We start from the raw sequence: 11675 nt of genomic DNA on the forward strand, positions 1-11675 counted from the left end.
GGACGACTGATGCGTACAAATAAAAAGCAAACACAACTAAACGCCCAGGCCTGGTCCTCTCTCGTCCTTCACTGTTGTCGCTCCAGTTTTATATCCTTCCATCTCCTCTGTGGGACTCGAGACCGGTAGTGGGTCGCAGGTGTTATTCATTTCCCAATCACTCTACCGGCCTCGCTCATTCCCACATCTCTCGGCCCCGCCCCACTCGTCACACTTACCATGGTAAATTGAAAATTATATGGAAGCAGGTGATCTGTCTAATCACAGAAATGACTCATTGAATGTTCATTGAACAGGTAAACAAACTGAAAATCTGGAAGTTTCCTTAAATCGTCTGTTTATCATCTTAAGCACATTTGGGGTTTAGGTTCTGTCTTCATTTGGATATATTGATTAAGAAGGGAAACCTTCAGTATCTAACCAGTTCTCCACATCAGCTGTGACGTTATCACCAATGCTGCCGAGGTAGTGTAAGTTAACGGTCGTCAGTGTTTTTAAAGGGGTCATATGATGTTGCTAAAAAGAACATTATTTTGTGTATTTGGAGTAATGAAATGTTTAATGCGGTTTAAGAAAAAGAATTAATAAATAATAAAAAAAAATATTTTCCACATACTGTACATTATTGTTTATCCTTTATGTGCCGCCTTTCTGAAACGCTCCATTTTTTACAAAGCTCATCAGTCTGAAAAGCGAGGTGTGCTGTGATTGGCCAGCTATCCAGTGCTTTGTGGTTGGCCGAATGCCTCAAGCGTGTGACGGAAATGTTACGCCCCTTACCGTACTGTGACTACGTTTACATGCAGCCAATAACCCGTTCAAAACCGGGATATTAGCAATAACCCGGTCGCGCACGGCCATGTAAACACCGGCAAAAACCCGGATATGCTCATATCCCGGTTTTAAAAACCGGGATATTATACCTGGGGTACCCCTTTTCTAACTCGAATATTTGGTCTTGTAAACGCGTTTCGGCATATCCCCATCAAAATGTGTGTTCAGCGCATGTTCTATTCGCAAGGAATCTTGGTCTTTTGAGTCTTTGGATACAGGAAGAAGAATCGGAAATGACGCATATTGCGTCTTACATCCAGACGCTAACCGTGCGTCGCCGTCAGTGTTGGGCAAGTTACTTTTAAAAAGTAATTAGTTACAGTTACTAGTTACTTCTTCCAAAAAGTAACTAAATTAGTTACTCAGTTACAAATTTTAAAAGTAACTAGTTACTTAAGAAAGTAACTTTCGCGATTCGCGAATGAGCCGACTCTAAGAGCTGGCTCTTTTAGGTGAACGTCGGGAGCTGGCTCGCATATCTGAAGAGCCGACTCTATTTTTACAAATTTAGCCTATAGAAATTAATTATGTAATAAAAATTGAAATATTATAGTAAAAGTCATTTAAAGAGCCGTTTGTGAGCCAAAAGAGCCGGCTCTTTTCAGTGAGCTGAGTCAAAAGAGCTATCACTACTATGCATGCTTTCGAACACCCGCCAACTCTACCTCTGATTGGCTTACAATGAAATTTTACTCTACCTCAGCCAATCGTCAGCATTTATGCGCTTGTCTCGTGCTCTGCCCACTAACCAAGGAAGAACAGTAAAAAAAAGTATTTGCCTCTTGCTCAGAGATCTAGTTAGTCTGATGAAAAAAAAAAAACAGCTTCATCAGTTATAGTAACGCGCCGCATTTTTTGGCAGTAACGGTAACGGCGTTATTAAGATGAGAAGAGTAATCAATTAGATTACTCGTTACTGAAAAAAGTAATGCTGTTAGTAACGGCGTTATTTATAACGTCGTTATTCCCATCACTGGTCGCCGTTTACATCGGGATATAGGCGGATCTTTTGTGACGTCATTGTTTATGTTTGTCGCGTTGCATCATGGGAGTCGTGTGGCAAGAAACACCGCTAGATACCTGTAATTTGATTGTTTTGCACGTTTGGAGGAGGATTTAGAGAAGAGGATGCTTCACTCTTGCTGTGTGGTCGATTGTACGGCTCATTGGGGGCCTGATAAAAAGTTTTTTTCGAATTCCCTCCGAAAAGGATAGCGAAAAACGAAAGAAATGGTTGCGTGCAATTAGGCGATTGAACCTGGACGCTCCGAAGAAAGCCTGGATTCCTGCAGCTTCTGATCGAGTTTGTGAGGCACATTTTGTTCATGATAAGTCTTAGTGACTATGTATTTATAGAAGATTGAATAAAAAAAAATTAGGGCCGGGACTCGATTAAAAAAATTAATCTAATTAATTAGAGGCTTTGTAATTAATTAATCGAAATTAATCGCATTTTAATCGCAGATAAATATTTGACCTGGGAACAGTGAGAAGTAATTTTTTTTTTCACATGGATTTATAGTATACCATTGAATAATGACTGAATACATAAGCTTAAGCAACAAAATATTGTTTATTTTTGTTCAACCAAGTCTAGCAGACCAGTGCAATATTTGCCATGAAGTGTAACAATAGCATATTTAGAAACAATTTAGAAATAGTACAAGCTTATAGGTGCTGGAACCTTCTGTAAAGTGTTTTTTTAAGTAAAACACAATACTGTCAATTACATTCAGAACATTGGAAACACTGACTATTAGAAAACATCTCTCTGTTGCTTCAGAGGCCATAACATACTAAGTCCAACTCTCAATAACCTTGGCCAAAACAATAAAGAGTTCAGTCCAGAGTAAAGTCCACGCTAGCTGCTATATGTTTTGTGTTGAGGTGATACTTGAGGCTCGTCGATGTGTTGCAGTGATATGCGAACGCTAGTTGGTGCTTCAGTATAATCGGTCCGCCCGAAACTCATCCAGTGAGAAACGTTCCGCGGTGCAAAAATAAGTTATTAAAAATGCGGGATTTTTTTTTTTCTGTAATTAATTAATCTTAGTTAACGCGTTATTTTTTGTGTAATTAATTAATCTCAATTAACGCGTTAAAGTCCCAGCCCTAAAAAAAAAAAAAATAAAACTGAGTCAAATCAACCGAGTCATATGTTTACTTTTCGTGTTCTGATTCAGGTGTCCCAAACCGCGATCCACTGCACCCAGACTATGTTCCTCACATCAAAATGGGCTATTATCAGTCACTACATTTTCAATAAATAAGTAAATAAGAACACTGATCAATGAAGACTTATCCGGCTTTGCAGTCGCAGTGAGCAGTGATTATTTCGCCGTTCTCTTTGGCGATCACCCACGGGAGATGAGAATCACACTGTGACTCTGCTTGGCCAGGTCTAACCTCTGCTTTTAGCACGATCACTGCTTTCTGTTTGGCAGAAAAGATCGGCCCAACTTTGCAAGAAACAAAATAATCATAAGCCTCCAGACTTTTGAAAGCCTTTTAATCTTTCATGAGTGAAGGGTCCAGGGGTTTCTATTAAATAAGAATAAATGTCTCCCCAGCAGATTGGTGGCCAAGACACGGGCGAGTCGGACCAACGTTTTTTGTCATCCCAGATCTCATATGGGCTTTGAATAACTTCAATTTTGTCACCAATACAAATTTTGAGCTTCTCTCCAAACCTCCTCCGGTCTTCAGATGTTAAAGTGCTAATATATTGTGGATTTCGCCCGCTAACTCTCTTGAAAGTGCTCGGCGCGTCTTTTACAGCCCGCCATACTGTTTGTTTTGTTGCCACACAACCACTCGCTCATGCGCACAAAGATGTCAACAAAGATCCTCCTATTGGCGACTGATTACACATTCCATGTATACAGGAGTAACTCTCTCTGCTCACGCATGTAACACAAGACAAAAACAAAAACACAAGACAAAAACAATAAAACCCATTACAAACGAGCCATTTGTTGCATCCAGTGGGGACATAATAATGGGTTATAATGACTTATACCATGTTTTTACGTGTTGCGTTGCATAACCTGCTGGCAACAACAAACAACAAAACACTTGAAACCTACATTTGAAATCATTTTTGTGTATTGGTTTTTAAAGGCACTGTATGTAAGATTTAGATTCTACTAAAGCATACAAATACCATATGTTTGCAGATATTTAAGAAACATGCTAAGTTAACATACTTGTTTATCTGAAAAACAATGTTACAATCAGTTATTCTCCTTTGAAAATGTGCATTCTGGACAAAATGCTGGTCTTGGTTTTGTTTTGTGAAACTCACCCACGGCCAGTTTACCCAAATGTATTCCAGCACCCTGGGTTGCCAGTTGGCGGAAAACACAGTATATGGTATTTCATTCATATTTAAGTCTGCTCATTCCTGTTTGTGTAGCAAATCTGCAACCTGTGTGCGTCTAGTCTGAGGAGGAGGGGAAAAACCCTCTCCAAAATTTTGACTGCAATTCCTAGTTCAACCACTCGGTGTCAATCCTACATATAGCACCTTGAATGTTGCTTTTTTTGCGCGAATGTGGAGTTTAATTTTGAAGAGGGAACAATTTTATTTTGAAGGGGTGATATGATGAGATTTCAAGTCTTCCTTTCTCTGAAAAGAGAAGATCTGTAAAGTTGCAAAGACTAAAGTCTCAAACCCAAAGAGATATTATTTATAAAAAAATTAAGAGTCATCCACAACCCCGAAAAACTTCTCATTCTAACACACCCCCACATGTCTACGTCAAAAAAGGCATAACTTTTATTCACACTGTTGCTGAATATTTTGCTTCTGCTGCAATCATGCTGGAGTTTTCTCCTAAAATATGACTTTTTTCTGCATTTTGCAATTTGATTGTGTTTCTTGGAATGTAGTGAATAATAATAATAATCACCATGCAGTAAGAAATGTTCCTTTGTTTCCACCTTTTTCTGTGAGCACAGTGAACACACTCTCTGTTCTCGTGGCCGCCATCCCTGTCTGTGCAGTCCTAGCTCTACAGCCAGTAAGTGATCTCTCAGTCTGGACTTTGTTAGTGTCTTTCTCAATTTGTGCTCTTTTACATAGCTGTTATCCTGCTGGTTTATAACCTCTTAAATAGAGTTCCATCTTAATTTGTAATTTAGCGGGTGTATGCTAACAAAATGTGACACTTAAAAAAGGGGTCTACATCAGAACAGTACATTAACAGTGTTAGTAATTGTGTTTTAGCCACTTTAACCATGACATTTTCGACGTGTCACTAGCGCCATCTGTTGGTGAGTCTTCATAAATGCATCAAGTTTCTTTTAATGCAGAGACTGTTTTTACCCCTGAGGACTTCAGGGGGCAGTGCTGAGTTTGAGAATTGGGGTAAAGCACTAAAGTCGCTCAAAAAGTATAATGTTTGGGACAATTCTATGATCTCTCACACACCATATTTTACGAATTAATATACGTATTTTTTTAAAATGTATTAACTAATTATAATTTAAGATGATGCATCAGGTTCACCATAGAAATATATATATATATATATATATATATATATATATATATATATATATATATATATATATATATATATATATATATATATGAAGGTATCGTTAAGTTTTGACAAACATTCTATAAGAGAGCAAGGTTTGAGAGTTGTGAAAGCTCAGAAGAAGATCCATGTAGGTAGACATGAAATAGGCCTATGCATCTTTAATGTGGCTTTAATGTGGCTTTTATCTGCTGTTGAACTGACAGCACCCATTCACTGAAGAGAATCAATTGGTGAGCAAGTGATGTAATCCTGCATTTCTCCAAATCTGTTCCCTTAAAGAAGAAAACTCATTTTAACAACTTTTTGGGTGAACTGTTCCTTTAAAATACAAACCCGATTCCAAAAAAGTTGGGACACTGTACAAATTGTGAGTAAAAAGGAATGGAATAATTGAAAAATCTCATAAACTCATTAACCCATATTTTATTCACAATAGAATATAGATAACATCAATGTTGAAAGTGAGACATTTTGAAATGTCATGACAAAAATTGGATCATTTTGGATTTCATGAGAGCTACATTCCAAAAAAGTTAGCAATAAGAAGCCGGAAAAGTTAAATGTACATATAAGGAACAGTCGGAGGACCATTTTGCAACTTAATAGGTCAATTTGCAACATGATTGGGTATAAAAAGAGCCTCTCAGAGTGGCAGTGTCTCTCAGAAGTCAAGATGGGCAGAGGATCACCAATTCCCCCAATGCTGTGGTGAAAAATAGTGGAGCAATATCAGAAAGGAGTTTCTCAGAGAAAAATTGCAAAGAGTTTGAAGTTATCATCATCTACAGTGCATAATATCATCCAAAGATTCAGAGAATCTGGAACATTCTCTGTGCATAAGGGTCAAGGCCAGAAAACCATACTGGATGCCCGTGATCTTCGGGCCCTTAGACGGCACTGCATCACATACAGGAATGATACTGTAATGGAAATCACAGCATGGGCTCCAGAATACTTCCAGAAAACATTGTCGGTGAACACAATCCACCGTGCCATTCGCTGTTGGCAGCTAAAACTCTACAGGTCAAACAAAAGCTGTATCTAAACATGATCCAGAAGCACCAAGGCCAAGGCTCATTTAAAATGGACTGTGGCAAAGTGGAAAACTGTTCTGTGGTCAGACGAATCAAAATTTGAAGTTCTTTTTGGAAAAATGGGACTCCATGTCATCCAGACTAAAGAGGAAAAGGACAACCCAAGTTGTTATCAGCGCTCAGTTCAGAAGCCTAAATCTCTGATGGTATGGGGTTGCATGAGTGCGTGTGGCAAGGGCAGCTTACACATCTGGGAAGGCACCATCAATGCTGAAAGGTATATCTAAGTTCTAGAACAACATATGCTCCCATACAGATGTCATTTCTTTCAAAGAAGCCCTTGCATTTTCCAACATGACAATACCAGACCACATACTGCATCAATTACAGCATCATGGCTGCGTAGAAGAAGGATCCGGGTACTGAAATGGCCAGCCTGCAGTCCAGATCTTTCACCCATAGAAAACATTTGGCGCATCCTAAAGAGGAAGATGTGACAAAGAAGACCAAAGACAGTTGAGTAGCTAGAAGCCTGTATTAGACAAGAATGGGACAACATTCCTATTCCTAAACTTGAGCAACTTGTTTCCTCAGTCCCCAAACGTTTGCAGATTGTTATAAAAAGAAGAGGGGATGCCACACAGTGGCAAACATGCCCTTGTCCCAACTTTTTTGAGATGCGTTGATGCCATGAAATTTAAAATCAACTTATTTTTCCCTTAAAATGATATATTTTCTCATTTTAAACATTTGATATGACATTTATGTTGTATTCCGAATACAATATTGAAATTTGAAACTTCCACATCGCATTCTGTTTTTATTTACAATTTGTACGGTGTCCCAACATTTTTGGAATCGGGTTTGTATGTTCTCAGTGATATCCGAATGTTTATCATATTTAGTGTATCAGTATTGTGTGGCCGAAAACAGAAATCTGCATAGGGCAGAGGTTATCATCAGGAAGGTAAGCTGGCCGGGGCTTGTGGTTAATGACCACTGATTGGATGAAGGAGGGAGAGAGTGAAGAGCACTGGGAAGGAAAGACAGCTTGAGAATCAACAAAGTGTTGTGGTGGGGAATGAGAAAACCCGATACCTACATGCCCTCCCATAAATTCAATTGCTGTGCTATCTTTGTAACCTTTGACCTACCGCTGCTACAGTTACAGCACTGTTGTCGCCATGGAAGCGACGATCAATGAAGCAATGGGGATGACATCATTACACACAATGTCTTGTGTACTGCTCACAAACCCTAAAAGCCTTTTATACTTTCAAGTTGAGGTTTCTACGCTTATATATATATATATATATTTTTTTCTTCTATATTTAGTATATTACATATTTTGAATGGTCTGCTGGGATGATGTTTTTAACTCAAGCTGATTGTGCACAGATTTGCATTGTATGAGTTCTATATGTGTTTAACATGCTTTGCAGATGGAAATGAGTTTAGGGCTTTTGTTGTAATAGAATTTACACAGTGAAGCTTACAGTATGAGTTATTCTCTTGCTAGCTGTTGTAGTCTTCCCTCCTATATGTTTTCTTTGGCATTATACTGCGTATACTGTTATTCCTTTCTAAGAAAAGCAAATCAGACATGGAAGCTTTGTTTACAGCTGGAGCTATTTTCGCCACACAGAACTCTGTTTAGAATATGCCACAGGAAAGGATGATGTCAGAGGACTAACGCTTACAATATCTCCAGAGGGACACGGCACCACAGCTCACAGCTCTCGTCTCATGAGAAATGACCTTACGATGATGAACTGTAGGAACATATGGAATAAAAATATAATTCCATCTTGAAAGACGCATGATGTAATGCAGGAGTTAAACAGTATTTGCTGAACATGCAAACAATAGCATCACCAACACCTGTGTTAAAGAATAGTTCACCCCAACTCTTATTCTGAACTCTTATTCTGACGGCACCCATTCACTGCAGAGGATCCATTGGTGTGTAAGTGATCTAATGCTAAAATGAAAAAAATTCTTGGATGGCTTGGGGGTGAGCACATTTTCAGCAAATTTTCATTTTTGGGTAAATAAAATTCCTTTTGGTGTGGTACCTTTTTCACATGTACATCCTTTTAGGGGTATTATGTGAGATAATATTTTGTCTCTTTATTATTCTAAAATAATAAGACATTGCACATGTGTAGAGTTTATATGTTCGGGGTCTTGTGGTCCCAGGAAAGTCAAATAACTGTTTGAGAAATTAACCCGGGGATCTGCTCCATTATCTGACGTCATATCATTATTCCTGCAAAAAGACCATCATAAAAACTCAGAATGAGGACAATTGATACTTATAACTGTAATTGATACATGATTGGCAAATGGTCATATACTGGTGTGATTCCCCTTTTGCCAGAGCCCTAAATGTGACGGTATTTTACAGTAAAATTACATATAAAACAATATTTGACCATTTAAATTGTTCAACAATTTAAAGGTTTTCACAAAAGCCTTTAAAAAAATTAATTCAGTAAAAAACACAAGTATTTTTTACAGTGTAAGATGTGTTAACCAATTTCCTTGGATTCCAACTCTGAATATTTGAACAATATACCAACAACGTGCTTACAAAACCAAACTCAATGGGCTTTTTATCACAAATGACAAGGAAGACCTTGGCAAATGCTTTACACTAGCGTGGTCTTCAGTATGCAAGCCCTTCACCAAGTGACCATGGCAGCTGTTCCAGCCTCTTGAGCCTCATGCAAAGCCCCACAATTGTCCTCTTATTCCTCTCTCCACTCTGGGGTATAGCAGACCACCCTCCTAGCAAACATTAGGAATTGCTGATGGTGGGGAGAGGGGTTAACTCTAGCCACGCCAGGGTGGGAAGCTTCATCTTACACGCCGCCCATTTACAAATAACATATTGTCCATTTGAACAAATGCCAGACACCAAAGTTGTTACCCTATCGCAGAGGAAAATAGGAGGCACGCTCAGCTGTCTTTTTTTTTTTTTATGGTTTTCATTTTATATGCAGTTTTGTGTTAACATGATTTTGTGTGAAAAACTTGCTCATATTACTATTCAATATTACATCTTTGTTGCGATGGTGACATAATGCCTAAAACTTTACAGCTCTCAGAAAGTTTTTCAAGAAGAATTATTGCAAGTGCATTTTTACATTTCTGCTGTAAAATGCTACAAAGATAGCCTCATTTGTCTTTTAAGAGTTTCTTTTTCTAAGTGTTTATGTTTGGCCGTATTCATATGTAAGTGCTTTACAGTAACCTTGTTTTTTGCTCCTTTTAAGTCAAATTTTAGTCAACTTATTATTATTATTATTGTAATTGACATGCCACAACTGCCGTTTAATTTAGCTTAACATGTATCGAACCCAGAATATTGCTTTAATGCTGTTCCACAATTTTTCATACTACCTCAAGCATCAAATTAACATGTAGGCCTAATTATGCAGGTGGACTTATAGTCCATGGCATATTATATTTATTTTGCAGGATAAATAAAAAAAGCCCTTGGAGACAGTATTTAAATATTACCACTCCAGGCATTATTTCTAGAAGAGCAAGAGCATGGTGTCAATGGAGGCGCCTGATTGAAATGTGAGCTGCCTGATTCTCTGCCATCATGCTTAGCATTACTGAAAACACACGTGCTGTGCCAAAGACCGCTGATGGCACCGAAGCACAACTGAGTCGCATATGTAAGCAAAGGTTCCCAAAAAGAAATGAAAATACCACTGATTTAGAGAGTGGTTCTTCGGGTAGAACTTTACATTTTGCACAATACTGTTCTTCGATAAGCAGATAGTTTTACAGCACTACTACTACACATTCCCATGGCACAACCGTCCGGCTTCAGTTGTGATGAGGGTGAATGAAGGCTCAGTGGCCCTCCTCCCTCCTCCGCAGTGGGTGATTCTGTTAAGACAGAGGGACTCAAATTGAAAGTGCACCTGACAGCAGCCCAGTGGGAGACAAGATGAGCACATTAGGAGGCGACATTATCCTTAAACCCAGGTGTACGTTATTAAGCATAAACATTTTCATAAGACATTCATCAGTGTTTGAAAATACATTAGTCACTGTCTAGTCCATTTCTATAAAATAATTGCATAATTAGCCTACACTGCACATGCTGCTTTATAATGATTTATAATCATGTTTTATCATGTTGTGATTTGAAAGCTTTATTTATGCATTATAGTTTGAGTTTGTCTCAGTGCATCTTACATTAAAATTGTTACTTTTTATATTGAAGAAAAAAAAAATGGTGAAAAGGCATCCAGTGACGTTACTAATGTAAAAACAATGTCGGATAAGAAGCTATGCAAATAAATAAAGTGATGATATGTAAGCTGCAGCTTTTTTTATATGACCCTGGCTTGGCACAAATCAACAAAAATATACAAAACCTAAATAAGCAATATACTAACTAATGATGATCGTTTTTACCAATTACAAGACAAAAAAAAAAGAAATATATTGGTAATATACAACGACTTTCTGGCATATCAGAACTATTTTATAATTCTGCACACTTCTTGAAATGCACTCTCAACTCGCAGTGTTTTCCCAGATTCCACATTCACGTGCAGCTTACTCGCGCCTCACTCAGACATTCTGTCGCCAACCGCGTGACGTAGTCTGCGCGGGCAGCATTGCCACTAGAGATGGTCTCCCTCCGCAGGATAATATAGTTCCGTGGGCTCTCGCACTCAAAACAAAATTAACTGGATTATTAACGAATATTAAATTGTTTTACATTAATAAATGCCTACTTAAGACGATTCATGTAATTAACAACGTGACATTGAAGGGTTGTATAAGGACTATCTGAAATAACATTTATTGATTTAGCTGTGCATCTCATTTGTAGAAAATATGATTGACGATGGATTATAATTTTCACGTTTTTTCACGCTTTGTTACGTACAACGTGTGATTGACAAGCTCTACATGCAAAAAGATCTTACACTGACAGTTTTTGAGCACTTTTGTGTGAGATTAGAAACATTGCAGATAAACACTTTATTAAATAAAGATTTGATTCATAACATATCATGCTGCTTTTTATTATTTTAGGATTTCTTATAGGCTATATCTGTGTAAGGATATATGTTTTTATTTATTTATATTTTATAGTAAATAAAAATGTATTTATTATTTATTATGACAGGTAAAAATTTAAATTAATTTATTTATATTTTATAGTAAAAAAAAACATAAAATAAAAATAATTTAAAGTAACTTTGCTTGTTTCCTTTTTCAAGAA

Source organism: Carassius auratus, chromosome 14, assembly GCF_003368295.1.
Source record: "Carassius auratus strain Wakin chromosome 14, ASM336829v1, whole genome shotgun sequence".
NCBI classification, from domain to species: Eukaryota; Metazoa; Chordata; class Actinopteri; order Cypriniformes; family Cyprinidae; genus Carassius; species Carassius auratus.